The following is a 21,802-nucleotide window of genomic DNA, read 5'->3' on the forward strand; positions in this document are numbered from 1 at the left end:
GGAAGCAAAATAATTGGAAAACAAAGAACACGGAAAATATGCTCAAAAGATGAGAGCTCAATATTCACCAAAATGTGTAATGAGATAATGATACAAAGAAAATAAAATTAACCTCTAATAGGTCAAGAAACCCTAAAAGGGAAAACCCTAGGCTTTCACATAATAATTAATAAAAGAATTAATTATTATGCACCTAATATTAGCTTAAGTGTAAAAAGAGATAATAAGGAACTTAAAGAATTAAACAAATATTATTTAATTAATCAAGTAAAGACCCAATTAATCCAACACCCCCTCTTAAGCTAGACTTAGGGAGAAGCTAAAACCTAGAATAGCTACTGAAAGCAGGAAAGATGGGTCTCAACAACAACGCCTGATCAGGTACCCAAATACAATGAAATATCTATGAAACAGAGACAAAGGAGAAAACCTAGTGGGAAAAAAATCCTCTCCAAAAAGAGATAAAAGAACATGCTGAAAGAAGAATAAGGAAGGAAGGCATCATAAAGACCCCCCAAGGACAACTTCCTTCACCCCAAGCATAGAGTGTAACTAAAGATAGCACGACAATGCAAAAGGTTTCATGAAGATGTCTGCAACCTGCTCAATAGTGGGAATGTACTCCAGAATGAGAGAACCATCCTGAATCAACTGGCATATGAAATGCATGTGAAGCTCAATGTGCTTTATCCATTGACGCTCTACCAAGTTGCGGGAAATATGAATAGCACTCTGATTGTCACACCAAAGAACAGTGGAACTATTAGGAGGAAAACCAAACTCAGTCATCAACTGTCGTAGCCATAAGATCTCCTGACTGGTGAGCACAACAACATGGTACTTAGCCTTTGTAGATGATAATGCATGAGCAGTCTAATTCTTAAAAGACCATGTGATAGGACCAAAGCCAAGATAGAAAACAAAGCCAGAAGTAGACTTCCGATCAGTGACATCAGAAGCCCAATCTAAGTCAATGTAGCCAACAATGTGAGGTTCCCTTGATGTGTAGTGAATGCCATGAGAAATAGAGCCCCGAATGTACCTCAAAATACATTTGGCAGCTTGCCAATGACTCTCATGAGGATCATGAGATAATCAAGAGACAAGGCCAACCGCAAAGGAAATATCAGGATGGGTGTGAATTAGGTAAAACAAACTGCCAACCAACTGCCTGCAAAGTGTAGAATCTACTAAAGGAGTGGGACAAGATGTAATCAAAACAGCCCCTGACTGAAAAGGAGTGGGAACAGAATTGCAATCAAGCATACCAACGTGTCGAAGCATGTCAAGAGCATACTTTTTCTAGTAAATGGAGAGCCCATTAGAAGACTGAATCACGTGAAGACCAAAGAAACAGTGCATAAGACAGAGATCTGTCATCTCAAACTAGTCCATTAAGGCTCACTGAATATGTTGAATCATAGAGGATGAGCTACCTGTGATGAGGAGATCATCAACATATAGCACAAGAATCAGGATCTCACCCTCAAGAAGCTGAATGTACACTATGTGATCAGAATGACTATGGGTGAACCCAGTGGAGAGCAAGAAAGAATCCATCTTCTCATACCAAGCCCGAGGGGCCTGTTTGAGACCATATAATGAACACCAAAGTTTGAAAACCAAAGAACTATCCTGCATAAATCCTTGAGGCTGCTCCATGTAGTTTTCCTCCTGTAGGTCCTTTTTATCACTATTTTGAATATTGGGTGATTTGTGATTTAATCTGCTAATCTACAAAAATGGGTTTAGTTTCTTCATTCTACCTCTGAGGGTTTTTTGTCTAAGGGTTTAGGGTTCTTGCAATTTTACACTTTTTTGTGTCTGTCTGGTAATCCTTGCATTCTATTTTCTTGTTACTTTTTCCACTTAAGTGGAAGGGTTTGTTATCATTAAAGAGGGGTCCCTTTTAAAGCCTTTTCATTGGTGGGTCATAACATTTTTTGAATTATTACCTTTTCTCCTAAGTTCATTTCTCTTTTATTAATACACTGGGTTTAGTAATGCTCGTGCAAGTTCCAGTTGATCCGGTGACAAGCGTTGTTTTGCAATGAAAAGATGTGTGAAGATTATCCTTCGTGAAGCAGTGAAAGGATGGTGGGCCTGCCAAGTAAATGGATCCCTTGGTTAAAGGTCGAACATCTTCGACATGATTTAGCGGTTGGTGTTGTTTCACATTGAAAAGATGCAAGAAGTTTATCCTTTGTGCAATAGCAAAAAGGAAATGAGCCCAATAGGAAGGGTGGCTTGTAAGGTAAAGAAAGTGCATCTTAAAGAAGATCTGACGTCACATTGTTTTGCAACCCGAAGCAAAACAAAATTTACTCTTTGTGAAACAACGAAACAGAGCTGGCTCTGATGTGGCAATTTAGGTGGTGATATAGTTTGAGGCATGATTGAGAAAGAAAGTGTTTTGTCAATGGGACATGTGGCTCCAACTAATTTTTGGGATCAATCCATTTTAAAAGGTGGTAGTGTTGGTAAAATTCATGGTATGGTGAAACACGTGGCAGTTCGGATGTGGCAACTAGTAGATCTCTTGGACAAATAAGTGATAGCCACATGGAAGACACTTAAAGGAGGTTTGTAGATGAGTGAGTTTGCTAAGAGGGCCCACTTTGAAGACTAAAGAGACTAAAGACTGATCAAGTTGAAGTTGATTGGATATCACGCATTGTTTTGGATGGTGAAGATGAAAGATCTTTACCTTTTGCGAAGCAGTGAAGAACCACTGGCAGTGGTGGTCATGGTTGGTTGAAAAGACAAGCGGTCGCAATGAGGGATAACGGTTGAGCGGTTAGTTGATGATCTAATGGTCCACGTTGTTTTGCAATGAAAAGTTGTGAGATGTTTACCTTTTGTGAAGCAATGAAAGAGTAGTGGGGCCCATTTCTAAAAGGATGATGCAGATAAGGTAAATAACGTGCACATCTTGCATGATCCGATGGTTGGCATTATTTCACAATGAAGAGATGCTTGAATTTTACTCTTTGTGAAGTAGCAAAAAGGAAAAACACTTAGAAAATTCATGTGGTCCGTTGGAGCCATTTTTTGAACTCAATTATGAATTAATTGCCAAAGCATGTGGCTTAATTGTTTCTAATCAATGTTTAGTTGTCATAGTAAGCTTCACATCAGTTAAAATTTTGGCATCAATTCAAAGAATCTTGTAGAGAAACCAGTGCATAGAGTGAAGTTTTTCAAGCAACAAGTAAGTTTCTCAAAACTTCTTAATAGTTATAGTTGAATTGTTATCACTCGGTGCTTAATTTCTCAAAAGTCTATCTAAGATTTGATTGAAATAATTGTAATTTTGAGATGGCACCATGAAGAAATTTCACAGGGAAGGTTAATTATCAAGAGAGAGCCATTTGTGATGACCTTTTAGAGCAGTTGACTAGGTCCACTAATGCTCGAGGTAAAATGAAAGAATTGGTCCCTAAAGCTGTCTGCCTGAGAATTGGTGATGGCCTATATGGTAAAGGGAGTTGGTTGAGGGATCCCCAAATAGGAATATCAGGTTTGCGACTTTTCAAAGTGGGTTTTAGATAGAGAAATTCCCCTCCTCCTATGAATAGTATATGGGAACAAGATGTAGGGAAGCCCATAGTCCTTAGGGTTTTCATGGACGTGGACCTATTAACCCAAATTGCAAATAACTATGACCCCAATACCCGAACAATAAAGAATGTAAATGACAGGTCTCTAATTAAGACACATGATGATGAGTTCAGGAAAGTGTTCAGACTTAGTGAGGTGTCAAATTATTTAGAGCCCATCAATTTTGAAACACTTGCACAGGTCTATAATGCATAGAGCAACCACCTCAAAAATGGCCCCTTGAAGGAATTTTTCACCAAAATAGGAGGATTAACAATTGTAGGCCCTAGCACCATGGAACCATTTTCATTAAACTTGTTCACTTTGAGGGCTAAAGGGATGTATTGGTCCTTATGTCAGATTTTTTGGGAGGATGCAGAAACCACTATGCCAACCCACTACATGTTCATGATAGCACAAATTTTGAACCCATCTCTGGCAGTGACTTTTGATTTTGCACCTTATCTCACTGATGCCATTCATGAGGGATTGATAGGGATAAAAAATGATAAGGTGGACAAACCTTTTGGATGGTGCTCTCTCCTCATGCACATGTTTTTATTTAAAGGTGTTGAATATGTTGCTAATGAAATGGACCTCATCAAGGAAAAGGATGGAGAGGAGATGCCAGTTCAGTTATGGAGCACAATTTTGTCTTGGGACAGAGAAGATGCAAGTTACTTAAAGTTTGATAGATGTTTTGCATCTAGGTTTAGAATCCTTTTGTGCCCACAAAACCCTAGAATTCCTAAAGCTCTCCTTGAATTCCTTAGGCCTAAGGAATTTGCTGGAGATATAAAGATTGTTCATAATTGGGGTGACATATATTTGTACCCTGTCTCCACTGTGTTCAGAGTGTTCGGTGTCAGAGGAACTCCATATTTGCTCCCTTATCAAGTCCCATTGAAGATAGGAATTGTAGAGGTCCTAAGGCAAATTGGAGGTTTGCAAGAAGAAGAATTGACAAATAGGGGGAAGGGAACAATTTTCACAACTGTCAACATAGCACATCAGTTTGTAATCACCAAGGGTGGTTGGACACATTTTGATGATTTCTTTCACCCATACAGGTTGTCTACTATAGTGGCAAGATTTGCTGACCTTGAAGATTTCTTTAATGGTATGTTTAAGAAGAGAACCGTATGCAGAGGTAAGGTACACTAGTTCCATTTCCCTAAGGATTTAATAAGGAATGAGTTCAATCTTGTTGAGCAAGAAATTAGGAAAGAAAAATGCCTAGCTTTCAAGAAGATTTTGGATTTCATTCATTATTTTGACAGTAGTTATGATCCCTAGGTTAGTTTTAATCCTTTTCAGGAAAAGATTAAATTTTTGATAGATTACTTTGAGGATTGAATGCAAACTCTGAAGGAAAAGAAGGAGGTTGTTATGAAAGCAAATCTTGAAAAGGGAAAATTGGCTTCAGCAAACCCTTCCTTATCCAAGGTAATCTCCCAAGGAAAATACACAGTGTAGAAAAGGTCAAAGTATAGTGTACTGATGCCAATAAGGGAAGAGCCTTCTACTTCAAAAGGTAAAAGGGAATTAGAAGATATAGTTGATATTTAAGACTCTCCTAAAAGGCAAAGGGCAAGAAAAGAGGTACAAATAAATGAGCCTTTGTATTCTCCATCTCAATCCCCAATCCATGTAGGGGATGAACACGTAGTAGCAGAATAACTACTGCAATTAGGAAGCCTTGGGGAAATTACCCTCACTTATGAGGAGTTTCAAGAAGGAATGCCTGAGGAGCCAAAAAGTGCCCAAATGGACCTAACTGTAGAGGACTTCATAGGAAAAGAACTGGACCCTCTCATTAAGCAGGCCAGTGAGCAATTTTTGGCAGATGATAATTTTATCAAAATATGGTCCTTCTTGCGGTTTGTCTGGAGGAGAAATATAGGCCAGTTCAAGGAAAGATGTGAGAAAAGAAAAAATGAGAATCCTCACAAATATGCATCTGCAGTTGAAGCAAACATAAATTAAGAAATTTTGACAAAATTTGGGAGCATCACCGCAGAATAAGGGAGGAAAATGATTGTAGAAGTAGGAGTTTTGATTCTCCCTGAATGGGATATAGCAGATGCATTAGTGCTTGAGGCCATCAGGAAGGAGACAAAGCCTCTGGAAGGAATAACTTACAACAATGATCATGCTACTTTAGTTATGTGGTCACTAAAGAGGGAAGAGAATAAAAAGAGGAAATACACCTTAGAATCAAGCTATCTCGGAGGCATGATTGTGAAGAGGGTAAAAGATACAGGGGTAGTGGAGGCCACTGGCACAATCTTGGAATCAGCAAAATTCAACATGGTCGTAGCTGAGAAAGAGGCAAAAGAAAAGGCAGATCTCCAGGTCAAGCTAGAGGCAATCCTAAAAGCCTATAATGGAGCCCAAGCTGAAATAGCTCAAAGGGATAGTGTGATTGCCAAATTGAAGAATCAAATAGCAGGGCAATATCATCAAGGTGAGTCTTCTACCTTGATGATTGCCTCTTCTCTAGCCAAACCTCCCTCTGCCATTCCCATCATTGAGTTTCCCTTGTCCCTTATAAACCCTGGTTTCCAATCCACTGAATCTATTCAAGATGAAATGGAGAAATTGAAGCAAGGTCAAGCTATATTTGCTAATAAATATGAGGAAAAGATTAGGGGCACAATTTTGAAGTTTGCTGACAAAGTAAGAGCTTCTATTGTGTACATATATATGAAAAGAGTTCTAAGCATGTTACTAATCTGAAGGAAGACAAGGCTACTCTAGAGCTAATTTTAAATAAGTGGATGGCAAGGGAAGAAGATTTGGAACTTATGTGCTCATCTTATGAAGAGGTAGAGGCTGATGCCAATATTAAATCCACATGTGAGTTGGTTAAAGGTATGTCTAGGTTAGTAGAAGGAAGAGCTGGTTTAGAGAGAAAGGCCAACCTGTACAGAAAAGAATATGCTAACCAGAAGTTTGAACTATCTCCTGGAGGTTTTGTTAGTTCAAGTTAGGTGAAAGATGAAAAAGTATGGCTTGATGAGCTAGGACATAAATTGTCTCAACGGATAAATGAAGTCATCAATTCAAATGACACATCTTTATTTATTCAAGCAATTGAAGAAATTGAAAAGATGAAGTCACATTATTATTTTTTGGAGGCTTAGGTCAAGCAGTTAAGAAGCACTTGGAAAAGATTAGATAAATTAAAAAAAAAAATTATTAACTTTCCATGGCCTGATGATGAAACATTTCAAGGATGGGAAGATAAATATACGGTGCAAGAAGCGGAGGATCAAGAGTAAGTAATTCATGCTACAATGTTGTAACAACCTTCAGATAGTTAGGAGTGAAAATGATTTGTAACCTCTTTTTGGAGGAAATTATAGTTGTAACAAACTATTCCTAGGAGAGTTCGAAGCTTGTTTGCATCCATATCATATAAATGGATACCAGGACTTGAGGGAAGGATCATCACAAGAATTTGTAAAGAAACTCTGTCAAAATATATATAGGGTTTTCTAGTTTTTGAGGAAATACCTCGAGTGATGTATGATTTTTGAAAATGGATATTAATATATAGATCGGATCATTTTGAGCTCATATCTATGTTGTCTTCTTGTGTGCATTCATTGATTTACTAGTTTCTTTTAAATAATCTAGGGTTATTTGATCAAAATGGGACTGCAAGGCAATCTTACAGACATGTTTTTAGGCTTTTCTCTCCAGGAGAGAAATTAAATATACGTGAAATCTCTCTGTTAGTAAAACAATAGTTTTCTGCTTGAATTTGATAAATAGTTTTAGCATAAAGGAAAAACTTATACATATGTTAGACATATATTAGGTTGATGAAGTACAAGTGATAGGATGTATGCGAATGTCTAGATTCAAAACTCTTGTTTAGTTTGGGTGACTCTCTAGCCCCGATAAGGCACTGATATCATTAGTGGATTTTTTTTTATATCTTTCTTGGGGTCAAGACTAAAAAATGAATACATGTTTTCTTTACGTTTCAGTATTATTGAGGTGATGAGGTTCATGGGTTTCTAACACTGGTTTACTGTGGATCTTATATTAAAATTGTGAAAGTATTCACAAGAGGTATATGTTGGAAAATGCACACTTCAATGAGAAATTGTAGGTGATTGAAGGTATTGTCATTGATGGCAACCTTAAAATCTTGTGATACTGGCAGGCAGACATAGGCACCAACACCGGCAGACTCTACACCAACATACAGATCACCGACACTGAAAAGGAAGATTACTAGCACCATGGCCGACAAGAATTTTGTGTACATATATTTTGTATTTAATTGTAAAATATTTTGTAAGATGACTTGGTGGATTTTGATATGACTCATATAAGTATGAGATCATTATAGATCATTTAAAATGTGAAGTATTGAAAGATAATAGCAGACCTAATGTGCGAATTATTGGGATAAAGGTTTATGTATATTGCAGAGCTTAAACCGGTACTGAATCTGGCATAGTAGATGCTAATCTGAAGCAGTACAAGACATTGGATTTGTATAATCCATTTTTGTAAGTCAGTGTGACTTCTTTTGTAACTGAGAAGTGAGCTCTAGGCACCTAGCCTTCCTGCATGTGCAGGCCCCTATTGTAAACAGTAATATTCTCTTATTGGCCAGTAAGCAAATATTGTGGGTCACAAATCCCACCGAGGTTTTTCCCACATTAGGTTTCCTAGTTAATTGAGGGTATCATCATTGATGGCAACCTTACAATCTTGTGATACCGGTAGGCAGACACAGGCACCAACACTGACATATAGATCACCAACACTGAAAAGGAAGATTACCAGCACCATGGCCGATAAGAATTTTGTGTATATATATTTTGTATTTAATTGTAAAATCTTTAGTAAGATGACTTGGTGGATTGTGATATGACTCAAATAAGTATGAGATCATTATAGATCATTTAAAATGTGAAGTATTGAAAGATAATAGCAGACCTAATGTGAGAATTATTGGGATAAAGGTTTATGTATATTGCAGAGCTTAAACTTGTACTAAATCTATCATAGTAGATGCTAATCTGAAGTAGTACAAGACATTGGATTTGTATAATCCATTTTTGTAAGTCAGTGTGACTTCTTTTGTAACTAAACAGTGAGCTCTAGGCACCTAGCCTTCCTGCATGTGTAGGCCCCTATTGTAAATAGTAATATTCTCTTATTGGCCAGTAAGTGAATATTGTGGGTCACAAATCCCACCGAGGTTTTTCCCACATCGGGTTTCCTAGTTAAAAATACTATGTTATGGTGTGTCTCTTATGTTGTGGTTGTTATTTTTATTTGCTACATTATTTCTGGTTTACTGGTACATAGTTTTAATATGCTTTTCATGTTATAATTCAAGTAAATTATTTTATCGGTCAGATACTGATTCAACCCCCCTCTCATTATCTTTGGGAATCCTAATAATTGGTATTAGAGCCTGGTTCTCTATTTTCAAAATCCTAACAGCTTGAGGAAGATCTTGACATGGGTAGAGATGTAAAACTTGAGAAAGCAATTGGAAACAACTCTTTCAGACTATGATGCAAAAAAAGTAAAGAATATCAAACTTGAAGATGATCTAAAGGCTACACAGGATATTATTTGAGGACTTCAAGAAAAATTCACTATAAAAAGAAACAAAAGAAGAGAACTTTGTGAAAAGATGCAAAATGATGAAGATGAAAAGGAAACTCTTCATGATCTGGTAAACAAGCTAAGAGAAGAAAATAGTACAATGAAGAATGAGATGCAAAATATGACTATGATATTTTGTAAAGAAACTGAAAATTGGAAGAAGAATGAAGAAGACTTGGTTAGAAGACTAAATGATGTTGGAAATGAAAACACAAGACTCAGTCATGAAAATGATATGTTAAAGTCAGATTTGATGCATACACAAAATAAAAAAAATGAACTCATGAGATAGAAAGGAATCCTGGAGAGAGAACTAGCTGCTGCAAATCAACACAAAGAAAAATTCAAGAAAAGTTCAAAAGAACTTGTTGACATACTGGAGAATCAAAAACCTAATGGTGATATAAATGGCCTTGGCTTTGAAGTTGGTGAAAGCTCCAGTAGTGCAAACAATCATGATCATAGTAAACCAGTAAGACAACCTAATGCTTACAAATTTAATGGGAAATGCTTTAACTATAACAAGTATGGTCATAAAGAAAATCAGTGTAGATCTAGAAATTATTAGAACACTAATATACCCACCGGTCAATGCTCTAAGTGCAACAAAGTTGGTCATAATTCAGAAAATTGCAGAATGAATGTAAGATGTTATGTTTGTGGAAGATTTGGACACTTATCTAATCAGTGTAGAACACAAACCGACATAGGTTATGGGAAAGCTATTCAGAAAAACAATGTGACTTGTTATTCTTGTAACAAGATTGGGCATATTTCAAAAAAATTTAGAAGTAAGGCATCACTGACAAATAACAAAGGACCTAGCTTGAAAGGTAAAGAAAAATTTGAAGAGGTAAAGCAAGAATTCTCAAAGAAATGAATCAGAAAGTCAGATCATAATGTTGATGGGAATACTCCTCCATGAACAGAATAGAGTAATACTCCACCGAAAAGAGACTCTTCATCTAACTCAAGGAAAATCCTTTGAGGGTTTAGCAACAAATTGAAAAACATGCTATTATACCCTTGGTTGATGGTGAGAAGTTGAATTACTTCTACACCAGTAGATGAGTTAAGTTGTGACTTAATCGACAAGCATTAAATATGGTAGTTGGAGAAAATAACATTATAAAGAAAGTGTTTTAGCTCCTTTTTCATTCACCGAGCATTCAAATCTTCGAGAGTGCGAAAATTCCTGAGTGAAGGCATCCTTAGAGAAAAAGTGAAGTAAATCATCCAAGCACTCATCCTTAGGGTAGATTGAGGTATTTATAACTATGGCTTCCTCATCCACACCTGAATTTATTGCAAACCCTACTATGATTGAAGCTATCAAGTGCCCTAGACCCGTATTCAAACTTGTTCCCAAAATAGTGAAGAAGGATGATACCATAGGTGCATTTTCAAAAATACCTAAGGGAGTAGTTTATGCAGAGGATCCTAGGATATACATACATTGTCATATAGAGGAATTAGGAGATGATGAAATCAAGAACATGTATGTGGATATTCTTAGCATCCTTAATTTTCTTGAAGATGTGACAAGAATAGTCCTAAGAAGATTCCATGGCGAATTCTTTTGGTTGGACTCCATGATAGTTTTAATACTAAATATGATTAGTACAGATGCCAAGCTAGCAATATGAGAGGGGGGGGTGAATCATTCAAACTTAATCTTCAATAAAAACAATAGATTCAACCTCAGTAACCTTATCAGAAAAATAGTAATGCATGCAGACCCATAAATAGATAAGATCACAAACATATAACACTAGATTTAATGTGGAAACCAAAATAGGGAAAAACCACTATGGGATTTCGGACCCACTAAGAAATATACTCTTCTAGAGTATGCTTGGTTAAAAGAAAATCCTATTAAAGATTACAAACACATTGCTAGATGTGACCCGGTTAAGGGATTTCCCTCAGATCTGTTAGGATCTTCACCTTGTTAGAAGTGACCTTGTTAAAGGATTTCAAACACTCAATAAGAATGTCACCTTGCTAAAGGATTTTACAAATAAGACTATTAAGTCCACTCGGTTAAGAGTTTTTCTGCTACTTCTCAAAATAACAGTAATAAAAATATGTTTGCAACTTCACATCTAAAAATGCTAAAGCAGATTCCTATTTGTTCAATACAATCAATTCATAGGACTTATCTTGTCCCTCTACTAGGCTCTATACTCTGTTATCAAAAAAGGTCTTCAAGCTTCTGTGCTCAGTAATCACTATGTAGCATCCCTGTGCATACACTTACCCACATACATTTTTTATCAACAGTTTCCTATTTATAAACAATCTTCCAACAGCTTAATCTCCTTGATCACATTTCCCATGATCAATCATAGCCATCAGATCTTCAATCTTGTCCATGTTCAATGTATCCTTCAATATGAAAACATTTTACCCACCCTTGGAACTTGCATTTTCACCTTGGAACTTGTGGTAGGGTATTGTAGTTCAATCTGAGCTGTAGATCTTCCTGCCGATCTTTCTTTACTATAGATTCTTTAACAATCTCCATACACAGCTTACCATTCATTTAATCTGCTCCAGCTCAGTAGCTTCCTTCATTAAATATCACATGTAAACATTTAATGCATTCTGTTATAGCTTGGTTGTAACTTGGTAACAACTCGGTGAATACTAAACTTCACTCGGTAGACATTTTGCCTTCATTAACCGATAGCGATAACCTTAGGGTTTACCAACTAGGTTCTTTGCTCGGTAACATAGTATAGTATTAACCTTTCAAACAATAGCATATGTAGGATATCAAAACAATCTAAACATCATGATCTCATCATTGTCTAACTCAGTAATAGTTGCCCATTGAATAACTTATCCCCATATTCATCATATTCTTTCTATGTCTTTTACCGACATCTTTATACTCATCAAATCATACTTCTTAAGATATGGTAACATCATAGTGAATTAGAAAATCAATTTCTTGACATCAATGACAAAATAATAATATTAAGACAGTAATCATCCTTAATCAGTTATATCCATAGTCATCAACAACCTTCTCAATATAACAGAGGTGGAGCATTTGCAGGGGGAAATTTGAATTCGAGAAATGGAGGGAACAGTGAAAGGAACAATGTTTGTAGGGGGAAATTTGAATTTGAGAAATGGAGGGAACAACGATGCTGGTTCCTCTGGGTCTGACTCCACTGCAGCTCAAGGACAAACATCTGATGATGAGGATGGAAGACAGGATGGGGACCCATGAACACGGGACCCTCCTCCCGATCCTGAAAACTTAAAAAAATTACAAGATTCAAGCCCTGAGGCGGTGCAGATTGGCTCAGGAAATACCAAGGAGGGGCGAATACCTAAACCATGGAATAGTCTCTTCGCTAGACAAGCATCTGGTAAACTGACTAGTAAATCATCTTTCCCCTTTATGAAGGATATATCAGACAATAGAACAGGTAAACTTGTGATTGATATTCTTGATTTGGTTATTTACCATAGTATCTCTTTAATGACTCTTTCTCTAGTGGGGAAATTTGTTGGACCCCAACCTAATATTGAGGATGTTAGATCCTTTGTTAAGAGAAAATGGAGAATGAAAGGATAGGTTGAAGTCTCTGCCCTGCCTAGAGGTTCTTTTGTGTTCTCCTTTTCATGTGGGGAAGATTTGGAAGCGGTTCTAAGTGGTGGCCCCTGGATGTTTGGTAAATCCTCTCTTTCTGTTAGAAAATGGACCCCTAATATGGAACTAAATGACTCCTTTTTTGAATCTTCTTTGGTGTGGGTTAGGTTGCTTGGGGTACCATTAGAATACTGGGTGGAGGATGTTTTCTCAAGAATTTCTAACTGCTTTGGGGATCTTATTGCGGTAGACCCAATGACTACAACTCGCAAGAGATTGGTGTATGTGCATATCTGCGTCAACATATCACAGAATATGGATCTCCCAAGTACTATTGACATAAACTCCAAACTTGGGTTATGGGAACAAGCCATTGAATTTAAATCTCTCCCTTTTGTATGTTTCTCTTGCAAAAAAGCAGGTCACTGGGCTAAGGCTTGCCCCAGCAACCCTAAAAGACCTGTGATTAAAGAAAAAAATATTCACAAACCGGTTTGGAAAGAAAAAAATAACAACAAAGATTGCAACAAGTTAGAAGAAAAAAGTAGAAATCTGGTAAACAAACCAGAACATTAGAAAGTTGACTCCACTAACCCTCCTAAAGACCCCCCCCTGAAGGGGAACAAGAAGAATGAAACCAAGGAGTTTGAGATCAAAATAGGCAATACCTTTAAGGCCCTTCAGTCAAAGGAGAAGGAGAATGAAATCAACGCAGAGACACTTGAAGATGGTGAGATTGAGGATATCACTGAATTTCATCATGAGGAGCTACTTGAACCCATATCAAAGAAAAAATAACCCTGTTTAGGGGAAGAGTTTCAAGAACAGGAAATAGAAATGGGAAGGAGTAATAAGTTTGGGTCTCCACAAGCAGACTTAAATACTTTATTCCAGAACATAGAAGTGAATATGACCAGTTCAGCCTGGAAAAGAGAAGACCTATGTAGCAACATGCAAGATGAATCTAGAGTAGAACAACAAGAAGAAAACACAATAGGAAATGGAAAGAAAATTAAGACCAAGAAGGAAAGAGGTCCTAATGGAGTAAAAACCAGAAACTAATCTAAGGCCGAATTTGGGGCCTCAAGATCCCCACCAAGATGCAAAACTATGAAATGGCATAGGGACCAGAAGAGTAAGCGAAACATAGCTGATGGAAGGCAGTGAACTATCAAGGAGTCCTACCCCCAGGCTTCCAAATGAAAGTAATATCATGGAACATCAGAGGCCTAAATGGTCTCAATAAACATGATATATTAAGGAACCTTATTCAAGATCAAAATCCGGATATTATCCTCGTTCAGGAAACCAAAATGAGTAAAGAGGAAGTGGAGAAACTAAAGTTTTTTAAAAATGGAGGGGTCTATGTCAGTAGCTCAAATGGAGCCTCAGGAGGGGTTTCTATATTCTGGAATAAAAGCACAACCTCTAGAGATATGATAGATGTGGATGGCAATATTTTATCCCTAAAAGCTAGAAGCATCTTTGATGGTAAGGAATTTGTTATCACTAATATCTATGCCCCTAACTCCAAATCTGCTAGAAGTAAATTCTAGAATAAAGTTCAGCATAAAAGAAAAATTTCTCTATGCATAGCTAGGTTGTGATGGGAGATTTCAATACTCCTCTGCAAGACATAGAAAAATTTGGAGGTAGTCAAGCTCAACCATATAGCAGATCTGACTTGATGGACTTTATTAATGACAATGCTCTCATTGACTTGGATCTCAACGGGGCTTCCTACACTTGGTCTAACTGAAGAGGTGGTGATGATCTCATCTAAGTAAGACTTGATAGATCCTTTCTCTCTAATGATTGGATTATTTCTCATAGTTGTTCCCTTTCTATTATTAATAGAATTGGGTCAGATCATTATCCCATTTCCTTTGTTGCTGAGAACTCTAAGAATAATCAGAGATTCCCTTTTCGTTTCGAAAAGATGTGGATCTCTCACCCTAATCTTGAAAATTCCATTGTTGAATAGTGGAATCTTGATGTTAATGGAACTACCATGTATAAAGTTGCCAAAAAACTTAAATATGTCAAAACCAATATTAAGACCTGGAACAAGAAGGTCTTTGGTGATATTTTTGATTCAAAGAAAAAATTAAAGGAGGAACTAGACCAGATACAAAATTCCATCTAGAAAGAAGGCTACAAAAAGTATTCCAAAGCCATGGAATATAAGGTCCTAGGAAACATCCACAACATTATTTCTAGGGAAGAAATATATTAGAGACAGAGATCCAAGGCTATATGGCTGAAGGCAGGGGACATAAACACTAAATTTTTCCACATGACTTCTCTAAAACATAAGGCAGCAAATAGAATCACAAGACTAACTGTTGATGACAACACTCTGCTTAATAAGGATGATATCAAGGATGAAGTTGTTAGATTCTTCAAGTAGCTCTTTTCTAGTAACAAGGACCTTGATCAGACCCATCAACTCAATTTGGTTAATAATATTCCTAAGATCATAAACCCTATTCAGAATAAGGCCCTTACTACCATCCCGTCTACTGAAGAAATAAAAGAAGTTGTCTTCTCTTTTCAAGGGGATAAAGCTCTAAGCCCTGATGGCTTCCCTATGTTCATCTTCCAAGAATTCTGGCATATTGTAGGGGAGGATATGGTTAATGTGGTTAAGGAATTTTTTGGATCTAGAAGAATCCTTAAGGAATTGAATTCCACTTTTATAGTCTTAATCCCCAAAGTTGCTGGGGTAGATTCTATGGGAAAATTTAGGCCAATTAGCTTATACAACTCTTTCTACAAAATTATATCCAAAGTTTTGACTACTAGAATTTTGGCGGTGCTTCCCTTCATCATATCTAAAGAGCAAAAAGGCTTTGTTCCTGGTAGGCAGATTCTAGACTCAATCATTCTTGTTCATGAGAACATTCATTCCCTCAGTGCTGCAAAGAAAGAAGGTTTCTTGATAAAGCTGGATCTGGCAAAGGCTTATGATAGAGTTGAGTGGGATGTTCTATTTAAAATCATGGGGGCTTTTGGTTTTGATGGTAAGATTATCAAAATAATCAGAGAACTAATAACTACTCCTATGTTCTCTATTTTGGTTAATGGATCTCCAACAAATTTTTTTAAAACTTCTAGAGGGCTAAGACAAGGAGATCCCATATCTCCTATCCTTTTTACCATTTTGGTTGAAAGTATGAGCAGATTGATTCATAAGTTGAAACAAAGCAAAACTATCAAAGGTCTTCAACCTTCCTCTGCCAATGTTTTTTGCACTCATCAACAATTTGTTGATGACACTATCCTCATGGGATATTCTTCAGTCAAGGAGGTTGATGCCTTCAAAATAGCTCTTAACTCCTATGTGTTGGATTTTGCCAAGATCAAGAGGTCAATGAAATGTACAAGATAGAGACACAATATGGGACAAGAATAAACTGTATTCTCATCAATAGAAAATGATCAACAATTGTTGTTACATACAATGTAGATGAGCCTGCTTATATAGGCAAGGCTAGGGATATGTATGAGCACACAAATATGACATGTGGCTCAATAAGAAACAAGGGTAGGTAGGAAATAGGTGTGGGTAGGTAGGAGAAATAATATAATATTCCACATGAGGTGGATCACCCACCGAAGGTGGAATTATCACTCCACAATAAGTGGATATGATAGTGTAATAACAAGATCAACACCATAAGAGGTGGAATTTCTCCTACACACACTATCCCAATGTGGCACAAACACCCAAGTGTCTCATATCCAAACTACTATGAAATGCATTATCCTAAGTAAACTTAAGTAAGTGTAATAATATCCATGATGAATAATTATTTACACCAACACCCCCCCTTAAGTGCAACTTAGGGAAATGCACTTAAGTCTACAATGCAACTAAGCAATGCAAGATGGGTCCCGGCTACGAGGCCATGTTAGGTACCCATGAACAAATGCAAATGCATGCAAACCAATGCAATGAAATCTCTCACAAAGTGGGGAAAGAGAGAAAAACCCAATGGGAAAAAACCCTCCCCCAAAAGAGAGATGAAAGCTATACAAGAGAACTCTCAAAGAAGAATGTGAGGAACAAAACCCCATGTGAGGAAAAAGTCCCCCCCATATGAGAGAAGAAGAGAAGTCAAACTGTGAGCCTCCCTCAATGAAGAATCTACACCAATGATAGAAGCTCGATGTATGAAGAAACTGCTCCATGAACGTCGAACAACATTCCTCCCCTTAGGAAGAAACAAAACCAAAGGTGTATCCATGAAGTCTCCCCAATCATGAAGGGAAGATGTATGAAGAAAACTCATGATGAAAGGAATCTCTGAAAACTACTCAAGTATCCCCATGTCGATGCTAAAAGATACCCCCTCCAAAGGTGGTAAACTGTGCCACACTGCTGAAAAGGGCACTCCAATATCTAGTGGAGATGGATGTAGAACATGTCCCAAAGACTCATGTGTCTCCTCAAAGAATAAAGAGACCTCCTCCAACTGCTGTACATAAGTATCCACAATCATGTCAACCTCGAAAGAATGATCATGTAGAGAATGAACAAGAGGGTCAGAGTGTGCCCTCGCAACAATCGAAGAAGGATCATCTTCATCAAAGAGAAGATGTATGTCATCAATGATGTCTCCCAAATCTGCAATGTAGGATTCCATAAACAAACCTACAATATCTGTCAAGTAATCATCCCATGAATCTGAAGCTGGAAGACAATGTATATCCTGCTGCACTGAATCACATGAAGGCAAAACTGTCGCACTATCTGCATCATCAGGTGCAATAGGTGATGTGATATCAATATGAGGAGATGAAATACAAGACTCAAGAATGGGGTTACATGTGAGAATCCCCATGTTCAAGTGTCCAAAGTTCTCCTCAAAATCTGAATCATCACAATAAGTGTGATCAACATGTGTAGAATCATCAAATGTGAAATCATCATCATCAACAAAATCTGAAAAGGAGTATAACCGAGATGCATGATCAACCACCCCAGTTGCAATGATAGCTCTAGTCTCCATGTCTCTAATAAAAACTGAGTCAGGTGTGAACTCCACAACTCTCTTAGTTGCACCATGTGTGATTTGATAGATAGAAAGGAGATTGTTTGTCAAGTGGGGTACACACAACACATCATTGAAGGAGTTATCCCCAATGTCAATAGACCCTTTCCCAATCACATCCATGTATGTATGATTGCCCATCAAAATCTGTGGCATGGTGCAAGGCTCAAATGTAGAGAACATAGACTGTGAAGATGCCATATGATGAGAAGCCCCTGAATCTAGAAGCCATCTCTCTGAATCATGACTGATAGTAGCACATAGAGCTTTTCCTTTTCTTGTTCCAAAAGAGTGAGTTTTTCCACTTGTAGAAGCCATGAATGCTTGCCCTTTTCCTTTTGAATGTGAGGAAGTGGAAGTTGATGAATCATCCTTCTTGTAGACTTTAGGCAAATCAATGTTATGCTTTTTGATGATATGTGTGAGCTCATCAATCTTCTTAGTATGGCAACGATGTTCCTCATGACCAATCTTTTTACAATAAGCACAAGTAGGTCTCTCTCTCTTTGGTGAATTATCTCTCTTGGAAGAGGATGAATCTCCTTATTGTGGAGAAGATTGTGCCTTTTCCTTAGGCTTTGATTGCCATTTCTTCTTGTTTGAGTTGTCCTTTCCTTGATTTCCTTTGTTTCCTTGATTTGCCACTAATGCTTGAGACTTAGAAGAAGCCTTAAGAATGCCCATGCTTATCAACTTAGTTTGTTCCATCATCAACATTTCATTGAAAGCATCAAATGTAGGCATTTTGTAGCTTGAACCCATTGTCATCCTATGAGTTTGGAAACTAGAAACAAATGCTGCATATTCTTGTGGAAGCTTGCCTATCAAGTTGAATATCAATTGAGTATCCTTCTTATCAATGCCACAATCTTTGAGTTGTGCCCTCAACTCATTTGCCTTAGTGACATAATCTTGTATAGTATCAAAGTTCTTGGGATCTAACATGGTGAGATCACTATCAATTTGATATCCCCTAATCTCATCAACTTGACCATACAAGTCTTGAAACTTTTGCCAAGCATCCTTGATTAGAGTACATTTCTCAATATGAAAAATGAGATCCTTTGATACATACTTTCTTAAGGTACCAATTGCCATGATATTTTTAGTGAGCCAATCTAAGTGACCAACTGGATCAGCTGGAGCAACAATAGTTCCATCAATGTAATGAGTGAGTCCTTTTTCCATAAGTTTACTCCATGCATCAGTTTTCCATGTAGCATAATTATGTGGAGTTAAGAGAGGAAACTTAGAAGAACCCATGGTAGCAAAAAGGAAAGAACACAAGAGCACAAAAGCACAAGAGACACCCCCCAAATTCAATCAATCAAAGTACCCCCCCAAAAGTGATGATTTTGGCACTTTATACTTAGTGCGATTACAATGAGCCACTTTCAAAACAAGGCAAAGTGGACTTATGATGCAAATTTTACAAATTCTCAAATGAGATACAAGAGACTTCAATCAATAGTGCAATGAATCTAACTGAGATTCAAGCAAATATACAAGTACCAAGAGAGCCAAAAATGGCCAAGATCTGAAAGTAAAATTTTTACTTACAATGACATCAATATGATAGCATCATGTGAAAGTAGATGAAAAAATACGCACTTTCAAAAAAAATAGCACCTAAAAAGGAGGTCGGATGACCCCAAACGAAGCCTCTGAAGTTGCAAAAACTGGGATTACTCAGGGAAAGTCACCAAAAACTGCATTTTTTAAGAAATCCGTGTATCAAAATCAAAAAATTCTTTCACCACTGCGGAGAGCACAAAATTCTAGCCCATTTCAAAAAAAATTGCACCCAAAAAGGAGCAAAAATGAGCAAGTTATGGCCATTTGAAGTTGAACTGCAAAATCAAAAATGCAAATGAGAGGGGGTCCAAAAAATTTTCAAACCCTGCTGATGTGGCGCTGATGTCAGCAAGTCATGCGATTAAATTTGATGGGCATATGACCGTCATGAAAACTTCACCTGCTGACTGGACGTCCGTACCGTACGGACAGATTACGTGGCAGGCTGACTATGCATCCGTACTGTATGGAATTGCTGACAGGGCGAGCTGATTCGGCAGGTGATGTGGCGTACGTACGATTGATGTGGCATACGGAAAAGGCTGACTTGGCGTATGGAGGTCCCCACAGGCCAGTGGCCTCCTGCCACGTGGCGGACGCGGATTCGCCGGTCTTGTCCGCGTGGCGGAGGAGCTGGCGCTGCCTGGAGGCGTCGCTGTTGTGCAGAGCGGAGGAGTGGTAGCGGAAGGTGCCGCTCGGACAGGCGCGACGTGGACGGAAGGTGCCGCTCGGACAGGCGCTACAGTCTGGAGGAGCCGATGGAGACGCTGCTGGGCGGAGGCGACGGGAGGCGCCGGAGTCCGGGGAGCGGAAGTCGGGGCGGAGGCCGGGAGAAACCTGGGCGGGCGGAGATGGTAGTACTGGAGCGGGGCGGAGGGCGTCGGTGTAGCACGGGCTAAGCTACGGATAGACGGCGTCGTGGACGAGGTGCTGACAGGATCGGACGGCCGGTGACAGGTACGTACCTTCTGACAGACCTGCAAGTTACGGGAGCGCCGGGGGGGTCTGCGGACCCCCCAAAAACCAATATTTTTTTTTTAATTTTTTTTTTGCCTTTTCGGAGTTTCTTTTCAATTTTTTTTTTATCTTTTTCAATTTTTTTTGATTTTTGAATTTTTTGAAAACAAATTTTCAGAAAAATGAAAATTTTTTTTTTGAAAAAATATATTAAAAATTCGAAAATCCGTACGAATAGGGCAAAAATGGAGAAAAAAATTTTCTCACCAAAATAGGCCAACTTTATAACCAAAATTCATGGAAATGGCCTTCCGGATGCAATGGAGAGGTCGGATCTGGTCTAGGACGCCTCCAAATGATGATGCTCCTCAGATCTGCCTCTTGACGTCGCAATAATGCCTCTTCAAGACGAATCAATGAAGCCCCAATAGCTCTAATACCATGTTGGATTTTGCCAAGATCAAGAGGTCAATGAAATGTACAAGATAGAGGCACAATATGGGACAAGAATAAACTGTATTCTCATCAATAGAAAATGATCAACAATTGTTGTTACATACAATGTAGATGAGCCTGCTTATATAGGCAAGGCTAGGGATATGTATGAGCACACAAATATGACATGTGGCTCAATAAGAAACAAGGGTAGGTAGGAAATGGGTGTGGGTAGGTAGGAGAAATAATATAATATTCCACATGAGGTGGATCACCCACCGAAGGTGGAATTATCACTCCACAATAAGTGGATATGATAGTGTAATAACAAGATCAACACCATAAGAGGTGGAATTTCTCCTACACACACTATCCCAATGTGGCACAAACACCCAAGTGTCTCATATCCAAACTACTATGAAATGCATTATCCTAAGTAAACTTAAGTAAGTGTAATAATATCCATGATGAATAATTATTTACACCAACACTATGCTTTGGCAACTGGTCAGCAAGTTAATTGGGACAAATTGGCTATGTACTTCCTCAATACTTTGGTCATAAGACAACAAAAAATTGCTAACATTATTGGGTGGAAAGTGGAAATGCTCCCTTCCACCTATCTGGGTCTTCCTTTAGGGTTGGCACCCCCAAATTCCTTCTGAAATATGATCATTTATAAAATTAATAAGAGACTTGCAGGATGGAAAGGCTCAATGTTATCTCAGGTTGGGAAAATGCAGCTCCTCCAAGCTACCCTTCAAAATCTCCCTGTTTATGCCCTCAGTTTGTTTGGTATTCTAGCTAAATTTGCTGAAGCTATGGAAAGAATCTAGAAGAGATTCTTATGGTCAGGAGTGGAAGAAAAAAAGAGAATACCTTTGACTTCCTAGGACAAAGTGTGTAGACCAAAGAACAAAGGAGGGTT

Source organism: Cryptomeria japonica, chromosome 8 (genome assembly GCF_030272615.1).
Source record: "Cryptomeria japonica chromosome 8, Sugi_1.0, whole genome shotgun sequence".
NCBI classification, from domain to species: Eukaryota; Viridiplantae; Streptophyta; class Pinopsida; order Cupressales; family Cupressaceae; genus Cryptomeria; species Cryptomeria japonica.